The following is a 6,000-nucleotide window of genomic DNA, read 5'->3' on the forward strand; positions in this document are numbered from 1 at the left end:
AACGATCTAAGAAGGACAGAAAACAATGGTCATTTTGTTGATTTTGAATAATATATGAGAGGGAAAAGGGATTTTATGAAAAACTAGGATTTGATAATCTTCTAATGAGAAAAACAGAAGATAGCAACCAGCCCTTTTATTGCACAAATATAGCAGTAATAACACTTAGATGCATAAGCCACTGGTTTCTCTTCTACAGTACACACTTTAAAAAGAAAGAAAGGTTTGTTTACCTGCCGTGTCTGCAGATTCAGCCACTCCAGGCCAATGAGGGCTGTGGGATCCCTCAGTCTGGCCTGCTTCCCGCAGCCCCCTTTGGTGTGGAACGGTGAACTGCGGCCAGTGAGAGCTGTGATCAGCCGAACCTGCGCACGTGGCAGGTAAACAAACCAGCCCGGACCGCCAGGGGCTTTCCCTGAACAAGTGGTGGACCAGCTTTGAGAAGCACTGTGCTACATGATATGAATGCTTGAGTCTACAAATTCAAGTGATCAAAAAAATTTAGGCACCTTTTAAAGTTTGAATGAGTAATAAGGAAATATCCTACTTCTAGGGAGCTTTATGGTGCTTGATAACATGTTTGATGAGTTAGTAAATCATTAGACATTATGGAGGTAATGTGTTTGAAAGGACATGGAAAAAGAAAGAAAGCATCATAGCTGAACTAACAATTATGTAGGTCTAATAACTGAAGCCGTGACAGTGGTGGAGCAATGCTATGGGAAATAGCCAATGCAGAAAAAGGGGAAAGTTTGTTATTTGTTAATGAAAATACCTCTTAATAGTTGATTATAGGCTTTGATACTAAACCATCTGGAAAGCGTATCTCCCACAGAAGCTATAATCATTTGTGCAACGTTTGACTTTATAACTTCTCTTTTTGCTCCATTTTAATTATTTTTCTCCTTGTCTTTATTGCGTTCTCTGCCTGCGGTTTGTAATCTGCTGTGAAATTTTCTGCTCAACATCATGGAGATCTCCCTGGAAATTGTCTCCAGTCTAAAATAAAGTAGATTTTTCTGTGTCTAAAAGCCTTTTTTGAGTGAAAATTGAGTGCATGGTCCTGCAAAAACAACTATTTTTGGAGCAACAAACAACAAAATTTCATGAGGTTTCCCAAAATGTGACTTCTTCACAAAACTGAAATCAAGTCAAGTATCTAAAATATTAAGGTACAGCCCTAAAGAAAAACTTGTGTCATCCTAAAAATTTGCATGGCAACAAAGTGTGAAGTGGCATGCTAGGAATATCGTCATGCAGTCCTGGATTTCTGTCTCGGCTAAAACCCCAGTTAAATTCAGAGGGAATTGTGGATGCACAAGGAATGCAGGATCAAGCAGAATTAGAATTTGGATGCTGGGGAAGAAATATTCAAATGCGAATATATGTAGTAATAGCATGGAACACACTAATACTTCTAGCAAAGTGATCTGGCTCCTCTCTAAATGTGCTCTCTCTGAGGAATGCCACAGTATGACAGTTTCTCTCTAATGGATACCTTTAATAGCAAAACATAGGCCAATGTTTTCTAGAGAGCCACATATCTAATCTTTGGGGCTAGATGTTCAGATGGTTTAAATTAGCCTTGCTCCAAAAGCGCTACAGATTTACATCAGCTGAGGACCTAACCCTGGATGTTTTTAGTCTCCAATCCATGCCACAAAGTGAAGCCCTTGGCACTAAGAGTTAAAAATGAGCCAGATTTATTATAATTTAGCTGGCGTTTTAGAATGCCTGGTTTTCAAGGTTCCACCTTTTAAAGTCTCAACTGCCAGTTTTGACAGTCTCATATGTCATTATGCCAAACAGCATAGATATGAATATATTTTTTCTGCCACACTGTATGTGGCTAATTCACTTTCCCACTAATTTTGATGATTAAAGCACAGCAATTAGAATTCACATCCGTGCTTTCCTGCTTGGTTTCCTCTTCCCTCAAATTCAAAAATTGTGTGTAATTCTTATCATTAAAAAGCAAGCAAGCAAACAACCCCCTCTCCCCAAAAACAAACAGCAAGAATGTAATTAGAGCTTGGTGTCATAATTGAAAGGTGTAATGGAATCACAGTAGATGGCACAGTGTTTCTGCTCTGCAGGCTGACATACTAGACTGCCAAATCAGAAAGTTTAAGTAAGGGCTCTGTAGATAGCCTCTGAAACAATAAATAGTAGATAATAAGACTACCTTGATTCATTGTGTTTGAAGTTAACCCTTCTGCAGAGGACCAGGACAAGGCCTATGCACTGCTTAAATTCAAGTCTTCAAAATAACATACAAGTGGGACTTAATCTGAGTGGCATGTGGCCTTTGTGATGGCTGTCTGCACAGGTGTGAATCTTGCCTTCTGTAACTAGAATGCCTTAGGTAAATCACTGTGTTCCTTTCATAATGAGCATCAGGGTGGCAATTATTTGCTATGAATAAATATGTCTGAGGTTGCATGAATGTTACAGTGAATAATAAGGAACAATGGCAATAATCACTCCCAGTATGGTATTTAGAAACAAGCCAAGCTGTTTCATCAAAATTCATGTTGCTTGAGAAGCTCGGCTTGCTCTGGGAGTCACAGATCAGTCATTAACTTAGTACACTCAAAAAGCAGTCAGTGCTGTGAGGAAGGATGGTCTAATGGCAGGGTGCTAGGCTGGGGCTCAGGATCCTTGGGTTCAATTTTTGGCTCCATCAGAGACCTGCTGTGTGACCTAGGGCAAGCTGTTTAGGGCTTGTCCTCACACAGAGTTATTCCACATGGTCAGTTGGTGAATGGCATCCTGGAGCACTGTAGATTTACACCCCAGCTGGCCACTCCCTCACTCCTTGTTTGGCTATGCCCCTAGTCTTTCTGTGCCTCATTTCCTCACCTGTAAAATGGGGATACTAATATTTTCCTGCCTCTCAGAGACATTGTGAAGTAATAAGGTAAAGGGAGCTATATAAATACCACAGATAGCTAAGCAGGTGAACATTTCCACAAGTAACATTCTTTAAACGTGATATGTTGGGAGTGGCATTGCAAAATTATTTAATGTTCATACTTCAACATCATTGTAGATGGTCTTAGACTCAACACATGTTGGATGCTGTGTGAGGTGACCCATGAATTGCTTACTGGCCAGTTGGCATCGTTGTGTGTCATGAGAAATAACACAAGTCCAGTGTTTCCAGCCCCTCTGCTTTTATCTTACTTTTAAGTGTGTAGGTTATTTGGGGGATTTAAATGGACACATGCAATTAACAAGTATTTCAGCACCACAACGAAGTCAGGTGATATTTTCCAATGCTCCTTTTCATTTAGCTGGGAAGCATAATAATAAAAACAATTAATAAATGCCTATCTCTTAGGCCTTGTCTACATTGGTGGTGGTATGCGTAGCTCCATGCCACAATGAAACGCAAGCTGCATCCATACTGCAGTGTGTAGCTACATGTGACAGTGAAAAGCTCTGGCAGAAGTGAGGCAGTGGGGAAGGCTCCAGCAGCTCCCTGGAGCCAGAGCCCTTCCCTATCACCTCTCCCCGCCAGAGCCTTTCCTTGCTGCTGGAGTCTTCCCCTATGGCAGGGAAAGGCTCCAGCAGCAGGACACTACACAGCTAAAAATAGCAGTGTAGATGGGGGAGGCAGTGCTTGGCTGTATAGGGAGCTATGTAGGGTATATACCTTAGAGTTCTGGCACGTCTCTAATCTCCTAAGGAGCCTCACCATCTACACTGCTATTTTTAGTTGTGTAGTGTCCTGCTGCTGGAGCCTTTCCCTGCCATAGTGGAAGACTCCAGCAGCAAGGATCTATGCACAGGCATAGCTGAGCATGGAAAATACGAGGTTCTGTTCTCTTGTCACTTTAGGAAAAAAAACATCTGAAAATCAGTGTGGGTGGGCCATACTGATATCTTTGTACTCTGTAGACATTTGTATTGGGAAATCTGACATTAATGAGGTTTTCAATATTTTTTTAGATTCACTATTGGCCAGGTCTAGTTATATGTACTATATTCTCCCTTACGTGGGATATTCCTTTGTATGAGACAGGAAATCCTTTGAGTTCCAGCTCATGGTATTTTCCACATAATATTTTCCATTGGAGGAGGCATCTGGAGAATGACTGTCTCCCAGTAGAACAGGCAGGGGTTTGGCCCATTAGACCAATGGAACTTGGGAGTCCTAGAAGCCCAATGTCTCTGCATGGAAATCCTGTTGATCCTCCACTTTCTCTGGCAACGCACTCCTTCAGGAATCATAGTGACATGTCCATGTGCCCTTAGTGGATGCAGAGTAGCAGCCACAGAAGGGATGACCCAAGTGTTAATACTTCCAACATAACTGCCAAGGATTCAGCAGAGGAACATCCCTTTGGTGTCTCTGCTCTTTCTCTCCCCACAGCAATCCAGTGGATCCTCTACTCCCTGTAATGGAAGAGCTGCCTTGGGACTCCAAAGACAGTGGTACTCTGAGGGTCTCCTGTCCTCTACACAAGAATTCCCTCTTCTACTACTCCCAGCTCTAGGATTGTGTTGGCACCTCATTACCCAGGACACACCTGTTCATTAATGGTTGTTAATAAATGTCTGTCTCTCTACAGGCCCACATGGATTTTTAAAAGGAGGGTGAAAGAGGACAATAGGGACCTTAGTTTGTGATGCATTTCCAGCTGCCACCTAAGATGTATTGAACTGTCTGTTATACGCTTCTGAGCCCTTCCTTTCCATCAGATACAGGCCTGCTTATTATTTTTAAACAACTCTCTGTATTGATAGGGTGCTTTTCCTCCAAGAATCTCAAGGTCCTTTACAAACAGTGGTTACTTCCAACTCCCAATTAGTACATGCGTCCCTCACAGTGGGATTGGGAGAATTAACTAAAATGCTTTGAGTTTCTTCTGTGCAGATAAGGGGCTATGTAAGTGCAAAGTATGATCATTCTTAATTAAAAAAAAATACAGATGGAAAAAATGAGTCAGGATTTGCCCAGGTCTATGCAGCGATTCATTGGCAGAGCAAGAAACAACATATAGGGGCTGGATTCTCATTCTCTTTCCTTCCCCTTAAAGCTGCTTTTGAACTCTCTATTTTGGGACTGTGCAGATTCATGTCAGCCCCCTCATGTAAGCTAGAGCAGTTTCAGTGTTCTAATCACTCTGTGGGAAACGAAGAATAGTCATAATGCAGCACACACCCCTAGTGTAGAACCTTATTCCATCTATATGCTAGCCAGGGAGAACCCATGTTCAGAGGGTATTCTCAAGTGGATGTTTCTGTCCACTTTAAGGCCTCTTTTACCCTGCCAAAGTAATAAAAGAATCTTGGTGTAATTGAGAATCAAGCCCCAGAATTCTTCACCCTAAAACCCTAGTCTGACTACCACATACAGTTATATTTGTTCCGAAAGCACTGTCTGCTGCAGGGCAAACCATATCAATAGCTTTATGCTGCAGACTGGATCTTGCAGTACTCCTGATAACACAGAATGTCTGACAATACTGCAAAGTACCTGCAATTAAATAAAATGTAAAATCCAAATTGACGTATGCCTGCCTCCCTTATCACAACAGTCCATCAAAACATAGTAAATACAATGGAGTTATGGAAAATCCACTTACCTTTTTCTGTGCTGTCTCTTTTAGAAGTGCAGTAATGTGTGTGAAATACTTAAGGAAGGCTTTTAGAGTATAGTCACTTGGTTGCCTTTATGCAAGCAATTTGCAAAGCTCATCTCAGAAATCAAACTTTCTAGGCAGAAGTTCTCTGAATGTGATACTGAAAAGAAGAAAAAAAATAATCTAAGTTTTGCAAATGTTCCAAATTGTCTTTTTGTAAAAGCCACTTTAAAAAAAAATCTCTCCCCAATAAATGTTTTCAGCTGTCAAGGAACAGTGACATCCAGTGGCAGGTTAGATTAATCACAAGTGTATATATCTGGAAACTCTATAATACTTTCCCCCCTCTCTTACTGAGAGATAAAATAGGTTTAGTCCCACACATTGCTGTGAATTATTACTGCCATCC

At 41.2% G+C, this 6,000-nt stretch overlaps 1 long non-coding RNA gene across 1 annotated transcript in view; it reads right to left on the bottom strand.

The window, feature by feature from the left end:
• The window catches only part of LOC120372506, a 58,176-nt gene extending 52,461 nt beyond the window's left edge, over window positions 1–5,715 (bottom strand). The window contains exon 1 of the long non-coding RNA XR_005585016.1: window positions 5,595–5,715. This is a non-coding gene — a long non-coding RNA (uncharacterized LOC120372506). The remainder of the gene's footprint in view (window positions 1–5,594) is intronic.
• Window positions 5,716–6,000: the final 285 nt, after the last annotated feature.

The sequence above is a fragment of the Mauremys reevesii genome, linkage group 9 (genome assembly GCF_016161935.1).
Source record: "Mauremys reevesii isolate NIE-2019 linkage group 9, ASM1616193v1, whole genome shotgun sequence".
Lineage (NCBI taxonomy): Eukaryota > Metazoa > Chordata > Testudines > Geoemydidae > Mauremys > Mauremys reevesii.